The following is an 11,084-nucleotide window of genomic DNA, read 5'->3' as shown; positions in this document are numbered from 1 at the left end:
GCCCACCCAAACTTCGGGAATTGCAAAAAAAAAAAAAAAAAAGCTTTAAAAAACGCCCAGCGTGAACACTAACACGATTAGAATGCAATGTGAACAAGGCCTCAGGGCTTGTTCACACCTACGGCGTTTTGCATTTTTTAAAAAGTGCAAGAGATTTTCAAAATCGCCCCAAAAGTACTAGTGCAATAAATCCTTATGGGAAAGTTCATATCTGAGCGTTTCGTCTGCTTTCCACTCAACAAAGCGCTGCCTGTACCATTTTTAGGGCGATTTTGCTACAATGGAAGCTATAGGAAAAGCGCTCACAAAATCGCTTTGCTCGGCGATTGTGTTTGCGCTTTTAAGAATAAATACATGTATTTATTATTTTCCGGGTCAAAGAGTTCACTTCCTGACTTGAGTGAGGAAGTGAAAAAATAGATTCGTTCTGCAAAAGCGCTTTGAAAAACGCTGTACACAAAATCAATCGCGCAGGTAAAGGGAAAAAAAAAATCACTCACAAAATTGTAAAATGCGGGTGTCTGCGATTTTAGATGTGAACTAAGTCTTACAGTGTTCTCCCCAGACATTTTTTCCAGCCGAGTGGTATGAACAAATAGCCGGGTGGGGTGAGACGAGAGAATGGTGAGCCAATGACAGCCAGGTGCTCACCAAAACTAGCCGGGTGAAGAATCCGTCTGAAAGAGCCTGGGGAGAACACTGAAGTGATTGTGTAGCTGATCACACTTGCTACAGGTTTCTATTGGGAGCGATAACACATGGTTAAAGAGACTCTGAAATCATGTTTTTAATTAAAAAATGTGTTTAACATCTTTGCCCTACCTAAACTGCAGCTGTACATTAACTAAATCCCTCCAAACTCCCCGGGGGCAATCTGGGCAGCGCTTTCATGTGAGGCAGAGCTATGAGCCGCAGCTCTGCCTCTCAGCGCGTCTGTCAGCCTGAACTTCAGTGTCTCTTTAATGCTGCTTGGCCAGCAGGTGGATTTCCTCAGCTTTTCCACCTTTCAGTCCTACACTGCTCTTACTTCCCCTGACCGTCATATGTAGCTACAAGTGTCCCTCAGTATTAGGTAGGGAGATCTGGTCAGTGGAATGCCGAGAGCAGTGCGAGTAACCTCTCATTTACACTCTCATCAGTACTCTGCATAGGGAAGGATGGAGAGAGGCACTTGGAGAGGGGAGTTAGCCACATTTCCATCATCAGGTGCCTATAGGCACTTGCCTACAGTGCCTTATGTTAAATCTGGCCCTGGGGCTCCTGACATTCAGAAGTGAATGGTGGTTAGATTGCTGTCAGTTATTTATTCAGACACACCTGAATCTGAGTAATCCTATATAATAATTTCCTTGTCCCTGTATCCGTGCATCCGTTGTGTCTGGCACGCTGCTCGTCACGCAGGTGGAATTCAGGCAGCGATCGTGGATGGGTTTGCGCGCCCATGCATGGGTCGCGGATGTGGGTGCGCATGTGGGCCGCTGCCGTGTGCAGGTTGTGGTCACAAGCCCATTGGCCTAGCGTCCATTATTTAACGGGCGGCCTTTTATTAGTAGTAATAAATAATAATCCTAACATTGGTACAGCGTTTTTCTGCTCTCAGACTAAAACCGTTTGAAAGCTGCAGCCACTAGGAATGCTCGATTGGCAGTCCAGATGGCAGTATATAGTTCTGGTTCACTCCGCCCTCACCACAGTAATTGCAGATAAAAGTACAGCAAAGTCTCTAGTTTTCGGCATTGGTGGGGATCACCAGATTCCGGATATATGTGATTGCTGGCTGCCTCAGCAGCTGGCCTAAAAAGCACACACCTTATTTTCTTCTGCTCTCGCGCAATCTCCTTCATTTACTGTATAGTGCGCATTTTAACTGTCCACCAAAGGGGTGCTTTAGTTGCTCACACGGGGGGCGCTTATTAGTTGCCCACCAGGGGAATGTTCAGTGGGATAGTAGTGCTGAGGGTTCTGTGTGAGATGCAATGATACCCATACGTCACTGAGAGCTCAGAGGGTGTGTTGCAGTATAATGGCGTGTGGTATCCTAATGCGCTGCATGCAGTGTGTTACCACAAAACGTGCGTATTAACAGTGTTACCACAAAATGTGCGTATTAACCGCAAAATGTGCGTATTAACAGTGACAGTGAAGCGTTCAGACAGTGAACCCTCTGAAGGGCTTGTCGGCTTGATAAAGAAAGGAGGCGCCTCTCGAAACGTCGCATAGACTTGCCCTTTTTAAAGAGACTCTTGTAATTAAAAAAAGTCCCCTGGGGGGTACTTACCTTGGCAGGGGGAAGCCTCAGGGTCCCAATGAGGCTTCCCCTGTAGCTGCAGGCAATCCAGCGCTGGCTCCCCCGAAGCATCCCGCAATCCTGGCTCAACAAGCCTGACAAGCGCTGATTTATTTACCTTCCTGGCTCCAGTGGGGGCGCTGTTGCGGCTCTCAGCACGGAGATAGACGGAAATAGCCGATCTCTGTCGGGTCCACTCTACTACGCAGGTGTAGGAGACTTGCGCCTGCGCAAAAGAGCGGACCGACGCGATTGGCTATTTCCATCCTATCTCCGAGCGGAGAGCAGATACTGCGCCTGTGCTGGAGCCGGGAAGGTAAATATTTACATCCCCGCTGTTCGGAGGGGCACAGCGAAACTGCCGTGGGACACAGGAGGATGGGGAAGCCTCGATAGGATCCGGAGGCTTAGCTACCAGAGGTGAGTAGCCCCCAGGGGAACTTTTTTTTGTTACAGGTTTTCTTTAATGTTTTTGATGCTTTAAAAATAAAGAACTTGAAATACATTTGAAGACGGTGCTGGGTCTCTTCTCTTGGAAATTACAAGTTTGTTTATTTATTTTTCTTACTTGCGAGATCCATTGTAAATAAAAACTTCATACCAATCCTCAGGACCCATAACTATAATCACAATTTATATCTGTTTGAAAAGCTGCCTCCCCTTAATACAAGCAATTAGAACTTAAAGTCTGATGCTGAGTTTGCAGGAGGAATTCCTACAGGATAAGGCCTTCTTATGTAAATAGTAATGAAAGCGAGTAGCAACTGCTGCAATCCCAAAGGTCACACAACACAAACTCCTCCTTTGAGAATTGTTTTGCTCACTTTTTAAGGGAACCTAAACTGAGAAGGATATGGATTTTCCTTTTAAAATAATACCAGTTGCCTGACTCTCCTGCGTCTCTAATACTTTTAGCCACATCCTCTCAACAAGCATGCAGATCAGGTGCTCTGACTGAAGTCAGACTTGAATAGCTGCATGCTTGTTTCAGGTGTGTGATTCAGCCACTACTGCAGCCACAGAGATCAGCAGGACTGCCAGGCAACTGGTATTGTTTAAAAGGAGTCATCCATATCCCTCCCAGTTTAGGTGCATTTTAAATCTAGAAGTAGTCAGTTGCTATTCTGAGGCTTAGAGGATCTCTTGTATTTTTTTTTAAGTACCTAAAGTAAAAAAGACAGAGCCTGTCATGACTTAATGATATGGGAATGTGTGTGTGTGTGTGTGTGTGTGTTTAAGGGTTATATACGTTCCTGTTCAGCCGAACTATGTCTACGCAGGTGATCGCTCCGCCCCCTCAGAATTGTGTCCGAGGTGTTGTTGTTTTTTTATCTCTGCCAAGGCTTTGGCCATGCCCACCTGCAAAGCCGTGGCCCGCCTGCAGCTTGGCCTAATTGGTGGCTGCCGGAGCGTTCAGGTAAGTATTTAACGCTAAGATCCACCACCCCATCCCCTGCAGCATTGAGACAAGTTCTGTCTTTTTTTTTATCATGCACTCTTTAATGGGAACCCAGGTGAGAGGGATATGGGTGCTGCCATATTTATTACCTTCTTAACAATGCCAGTTGGCTGGCAGCCCTGTTGATTTTCTGGCGAAATAGTAGGGTCTGAGTCAAACCCTGGAATAAGCATATGGCTATTTCAGTAAAAGCTGAGTCAGCTAAGTCCGAGTACCTGATCTGCTGCATGCTTGTTCAGGGTCTATGGCTAAAAATATTAGAGACACAGGATTAGGAGGACTGCCAGGCAACTGGTATTGTTTAAATGGAAATAAATAGGCAGCTTCGATATCCCTCTCACCTTCCCTTTCCTTTAAAGTGAACCAGAGACGAAGCAGCCTCATTTCTTTTACCATATACAGGGAGTGCAGAATTATTAGGCAAATGAGTATTTTGACCACATCATCCTCTTTATGCATGTTGTCTTACTCCAAGCTGTATAGGCTCGAAAGCCTACTACCAATTAAGCATATTAGGTGATGTGCATCTCTGTAATGAGAAGGGGTGTGGTCTAATGACATCAACACCCTATATCAGGTGTGCATAATTATTAGGCAACTTCCTTTCCTTTGGTAAAATGGGTCAAAAGAAGGACTTGACAGGCTCAGAAAAGTAAAAAATAGTGAGGTATCTTTCAGAGGGATGCAGCACTCTTAAAATTGCAAAGCTTCTGAACTGTGATCATCGAACAATCAAGCGTTTCATTCAAAATAGTCAACAGGGTCGCAAGAAGCGTGTGGAAAAACCAAGGCGCAAAATAACTGCTCATGAACTGAGAAAAGTCAAGCGTGCAGCTGCCAAGATGCCACTTGCCACCAGTTTGGCCATATTTCAGAGCTGCAACATCACTGGAGTGCCCAAAAGCACAAGGTGTGCAATACTCAGAGACATGGCCAAGGTAAGAAAGACTGAAAGATGACCACCACTGAACAAGACACACAAGCTGAAACGTCAAGACTGGGCCAAGAAATATGTCAAGACTGATTTTTCTAAGGTTTTATGGACTGATGAAATGAGAGTGAGTGTTGATGGACCAGATGGATGGGCCCGTGGCTGGATTGGTAAAGGGCAGAGAGCTCCAGTCCGACTCAGACGCCAGCAAGGTGGAGGTGGAGTACTGGTTTGGGCTGGTATCATCAAAGATGAGCTTGTGGGGCCTTTTTGGGTTGAGGATGGAGTCAAGCTCAACTACCAGTCCTACTGCCAGTTTCTGGAAGACACCTTCTTCAAGCAGTGGTACAGGAAGAAGTCTGCATCCTTCAAGAAAAACATGATTTTCTTGCAGGACAATGCTCCATCACACACGTCCAAGTACTCCACAGCGTGGCTGGCAAGAAAGGGTATAAAAGAAAAAAAACTAATGACACGGCCTCCTTGTTCACCAGATCTGAACCCCATTGAGAACCTGTGGTCCATCATAAAATGTGAGATTTACAAGGAGGGAAAACAGTACACCTCTCTGAACAGTGTCTGGGAGGCTGTGGTTGCTGCTGCACGCAATGTTGATGGTGAACAGATCAAAACACTGACAAAATCCATGGATGGCAGGCTTTTGAGTGTCCTTGCAAAGAAAGGTGGCTATATTAGTCACTGATTTGTTTTTGTATGTCAGAAATGTATATTTGTGAATGCTGAGATGTTGTTATATTGGTTTCACTGGTAAAAATAAATAATTGAAATGGGTATATATTTGTTTTTTGTTAAGTTGCCTAATAATTATGCACAGTAATAGTCACCTGCACTCACAGATATCCCCCTAAAATAGCTAAAACTAAAAACAAACTAAAAACGACTTTCAAAAATATTCAGCTTTGATATTAATGAGTTTTTTGGGTTCATTGAAAACATGGTTGTTCAATAATAAAATTATTCCTCAAAAATACAACTTGCCTAATAATTCTGCACTCCCTGTATATCAGTGGGAACATTAGAGAAAACACCTACCCTGCTCTCTGTTTCATTCTACACTGTTCAGTCTGCTTGTCATCAGCCCTGATAAAATCCCCGACTGAGTATTCAGTCTGGCTTTGCTCAGGAATCATTAAAGCTGAGTCTGTCTTCTCTGATGTCTTTTCAAGCCCAAGCCTGCCCTCTTCTGGCTCTGCTATAATGACTCAGCTATAATGATTCCTGAGCATAGCCAGACTGAATGCTCAGTTGGGGATTTTATCAGGGCTGATTAGAAGCAGACTGAGCAGTGAAGAATGAAACAGAGAGCAGGGTAAGTGTTTTCTCTAATGTTCCCACTGATATATATGGTAAAATACACGAGGGTGCTTCGTCTCTGGTTCACTTTAAGGCTACACATGAGAAGGATGAGTGATTGAATGGCTGAGAATCCATTTATTTTCATTTTCTTACAAAGTCTTCATAGTTTCAGCATCAGCAGACAACAAGGCATCAGTCTGTTGGTGGCTCTTGAAATGACATAACACAAAATAGTGTGGTAGATGTTGGATAGCGTAAAAGAATTCACAACAAAATTACTATGCACCATATGAAAAGTTCAAATATTTAATATATCCCACAAATATTAAACTTGTTACAAAACTTCTTACAAAATGTAATAAAATACTAAACATTTTTTATGTAACAAAATATTACAGAAGAGCATAGTTAAAATGCCAAAGAAAACAATTTGTAACTATTTACAGATCATACAACTGAGTGTTTTACATGTGCCTGCAGCAGTGTTCTTAGCTGAAGGAAAGGGTTAAAGTGTACCTGAAGAGAAGAAAAGTGCCCCTGGGGTGTACTTACCTCAGGAGGGGCAAGCCTCTGGGTCCTAAAGAGGCTTCCCTCTTCCTCCTCAGCAAGGGGTCCAGCACTGGAACCCCTGAAAAGTCAGCTGCAGACGCATTAGCAGCTTTTTGATGGGCTCTGGCGGAAAAAGCCCAATCCAGATCTGGTTCACTCTACTGCGCAGGTGCAGAGGATCTTATTGAAAAGCTGCTACTGCGTCTGCACACATCAGTCACTGGAGTGGTTTTTGTTTTCATTTGTCCGGAGGAGCCAGCATTGCATTGGGGCTCCTGAGGAAGATGGGGAAGCTTCATTAGGATCCAGGGCTTCCCCATCCCGAGGTAAGTATCTGATTATTATAATTTAAAGTTACAGGCTCCCTTTAAAGGTGACCATCAATTGTACCAATCTCCCAAACAATTGATGGTACGATCAATCGGGTACCGTTAACAGTGGCGATTGACGACGAATCAATTGTTTAGTCAATCCGAATTTCTGAATGATTCTGTTAATCTTAATCTGAAATCACTTTCCTCTCCACTGGTGGGCTCAAACTTTTCCGATCAATTGCAAGGATCAGACGGTCAATCGTTCAGGGAGTTGGATCGCTGAGGGGTACCTTAAGGTGGAGAATTCTCCTTATATATAAATGTTCACTCATCTGTGAAATGGAAGTCACAGTAGCAAATGAAAGTCACTAGCTATTAATTGGCAGCTCATGAAACACTGGGACCCACTGAACCCTGTTCAAATTGCTGTGCACAGTGCAGGAGCAGTAACATGATACACACACAACACAACTTTTATTATGTGCACAACACACACATGGCTAGTATAATGTGCGTTATGCCATTTGCTTCACCTGCATTATACCAGTAAACCTTGTGCTGTGTATATAATGTGAATTGTGCTATGTATGCAGCACACGCTAGGATACTTTTTAATTGCTGTGCCCTACCTGCACACAGCAACTTTAACTGATAGTTGGTGAATCAACCCCTAATTAAGTGTAATTGATTAGTGATAGCGCCACTCAAATTCGCATACAGTCCTTCACTATTCTCTCGACAGGTGGATCTTCAATAGGTGGAAGCCTCCACCACACCCAACAACACGACACTCACCACTATGATAGACCACCAAGGTCTAATTGCACATTGGAGAATTAGTTAGACCTTGGTGATCTACCATAGTGGTGAGTGTCGTGTTGTTGGGTGTGGTGGAGGCTTTCACCTATTGAAGATTCACCTGTTGAGAGGATAGCTGAGACAAATCCATGAAGTGAAGAACTGTATATGTGAATTAGAGTGGCACTACCACTGATCAATTACACTGGACTTTCGTATAGCATAGCAGGAAGCTCACCTATTCTCATTATTATTAGTGTTGTCGCATTGTTGGGAGTGAAATAGAGCCAGTGCGCATTTGATTAAAAAATGACTCCAAATTAACTCAGCTCCCAGCTGACTGGCAGCTAGTGGCCTTTATTTGCTAGTGCAGCTCCACTTCCTCAGTAAGCAAAGATTTGCATATTGGGAGAATTTTCAACTCAGTCCTGAAAGTAATGTGGGTTTGGCCCTCTTCCCTTCCAGTTTTGTTCAAACCTTCTTTTCTAGGAGATGTGTGTCTGAGGGAGCAGACATTACCCTTCCGCATCAAGTCCCTGCACTTCAAGCAGTTGTTCTCTTAGGCTACTTACACACTAAGACGTTGCGTTATAGGGGACGTTATGGTCGCATAACGTCCCCTAACGCAACGCCTGCTGGTGCGGGAGAGGACGTTAGAGTGAGCCGTTAGGCGGCTCCATCCATATATGGTCTCCAAGAGTGGCGCTGATTGGCCGGCGGGACCACGTGATGCGGAGCGAGACACTCCACATCACGTGGTCCCGCCGGCCAATCAGCAGCCGCCAGTGCAGTGCATATTAAGTAGCCATGTGCGCGGCTACTGTAGCGGCATCTCCCCGCCTCCTCTCCGCCCCCCACTGAGCATGTGCAAACAGAACGCACATCATGCTGCACTTTCACTACAACGTGCAGCGTTACATGTAACGCAACGTGGGCACTGTGAACAGCCCACTTGTGTTACATTGCTTTGCGTTGGGGGAACGTTACAGGCTGCACTAACGTGCGCCTGTAACGTCCCACTGTGAAAGCAGCCTTATAGAGTCCTTCCCCCGTTCTGTGCAGGGCTGACTGTCAAAGACAGCAAAAAGATACCAAGATACAATAGTTCCTATTATAATTATTTGTTAACAGGTATTGCAACATCAATTTATTTTGTGTTTCTAATATTAATAACTTAGTTTAACTTTTAAACAATAGAATCTATAAAAGCCCCGCCAATAAGCAGTAAAATAACCATAGTCAGAGGCATTATCTGTCTAAAATGCTGTACAGATAGCAACAAGCAATAACGGCTAATTAGAACGAATCTGTTACATCCATGTTACCCGGGTGACCAGCAGCAGAGACTAATGCCTGTACACACCATACAATTTTCTGTAAGATTTACCTGCCAGATAGATAATTTCCAACATGTTGGAAATTATCTATCTAACCATCTATCTGCCTAGCAATTAAGCATTGTTCTACTTAGCAGGAGATAACCAGAAGAAAATGCACCAGAGATGACCAGTCTCTACCAGTGGTTTACAGAAAATATTATAATTACAGAAAATATTACAGAAAAATCTAACAGAAAATTGTATGGTGTGTACTAGGCATTATTGCAGCTCCAGGTCTCTGCTACTAGCAATCTGTTTACTATAAATTTCCAAATGCAAGAAAAAAAAAAGTTTCCAGGAGCAGCTCACCATAACCTTAAAACACAACCTTTAATGAATATGAATAAAATCTTTTCATGCAGCTTTAAGAATGAACAAGCAATATACTTATCAGGCACATGAGATGATAGAGGTGCGGAGGATGGTCGACGGCCGTTTCGCCCCCCAATTAGGGCTTTCTCGAGACATTCGGTCTTGAGAAAGCCCTAATTGCTTAGAACATAGATGAATCTTACATGCTAACTTGCATAGTGATAAGTTTCCTCGAAGAGACTCTGAAGCTTCGCGAAAATCATGTTTTTATTTTAAATACCTCTTAAAGAGGAGCTGTTAGGTATAAGGTCTCAGAGAAAATAAACACATATATCAGTAGCTAAATATAGGCTGTACTTACATTACATATGCATTTCACTGTCCACGTTTGGATTTCACAGAATTTTTATATAGTATTTGCAGAGATAGATGCTCCTGACAGCTCATGGCAGGCTCCATGTTTTTCTGCCAAATGTGTCGTCATGTCCTGCCTGCTTCCTGATCACAGAGGAGCTCGTACAGAATAACACAGTGTGCAGTGAATATTAATGAGCCATGTGGCTAGGAACAATAGCTGACTCCTGCAGTGTACTCTGCCCCGAGATTTATCTGTGCTACGCGCTGGACTGATTAGAAAGCTGCTGTAACGTCTCATTAGCAGCCGAGGGGAGGGCCCCAGAATGCTTTGCAGTTTACTATGCGGCTTGCGTCCTTATGGGTCTATAACAGCCTTTAAGATAAGCACACATCAAAGGTAACTTAGATTTTTATCTTCACTAATGGCTTTCTGGCTTCCTTCTAAACTGTTTAACACAGGAGAATAGAGGTTTAAATTAGCTTCTGCAGCCTGACAGTTACTCTTTAAGCATGTTTGCACCACCTAAAACGCGGGTGCATATTATGTCGGCGCCACTCAGTTCGTGATTTTAGCGAAGCTTCAGGCAGGGAACACACTTGACTGTTTTCGTGCGCGTTTTTTGCACAGAAAAACTGAGAACTCATGTTAATCAATGAGCTAGTTCACACTTAATATGTTGTTCGCACGCAGAAAAAGAACTGACATTCTGCATCCTGATTCTGCACATTTTGTCAGTTTTCTCTATCAATTACATTGTGAAAAAACGCACACGTTTTCCTGCATGGCAACACACTTGGTGTGCAGAAAAAGTACGCAGAAAAACGTGTGCAGAAAAGTGAAAGACAAGTGTGTTCCCTGCCTGAGAGTCTCTTTAAAGAGACACTGAAGCGAAAAAAACCCAAAAATTATGTTATAATGAATTTGTTGTGTAGTACGGATAATTACTAGAACATTAGTAGCAAAGAAAATATTCTCATATTTTTATTTAGTTATTTAGTGCATAATTCTTTAATATTTGCAGTTTACAGACTACTCAGCATTCTAAATGATTTCACAGATCAGGTCAGTGAACTTTTGACCTGTCCGCTGGAGAGAAAAAGAAAATACAGTGACTGACAGTTAAGCTAGCAAGCTTCAGAAGACAGAGCTCTCTGCGACTTTGAAAGTCCTGAAGCTCAATGGCTTTTTTGCATAGTTTCTTAACTCTTCCTGTACTGGAAACAATATTAGATGTATGTCTCTGCTCCTAATGTTTTATTTCTTAGCTGTACTACACATACAAATTATTATATCATAATTATTTTTTTTGCTACAGTGTCTCTTTAAAGAGACTCTGAAGCGAGAATAAATCTCGCTTGAGAGCTCATAGTTAGCAGGGGC

The sequence above is a fragment of the Hyperolius riggenbachi genome, chromosome 2 (assembly GCF_040937935.1).
Source record: "Hyperolius riggenbachi isolate aHypRig1 chromosome 2, aHypRig1.pri, whole genome shotgun sequence".
Classification (NCBI taxonomy): domain Eukaryota; kingdom Metazoa; phylum Chordata; class Amphibia; order Anura; family Hyperoliidae; genus Hyperolius; species Hyperolius riggenbachi.
The sequence above is the reverse complement of the archived record's forward strand: the minus strand, read 5'-3'. Positions refer to the sequence as shown.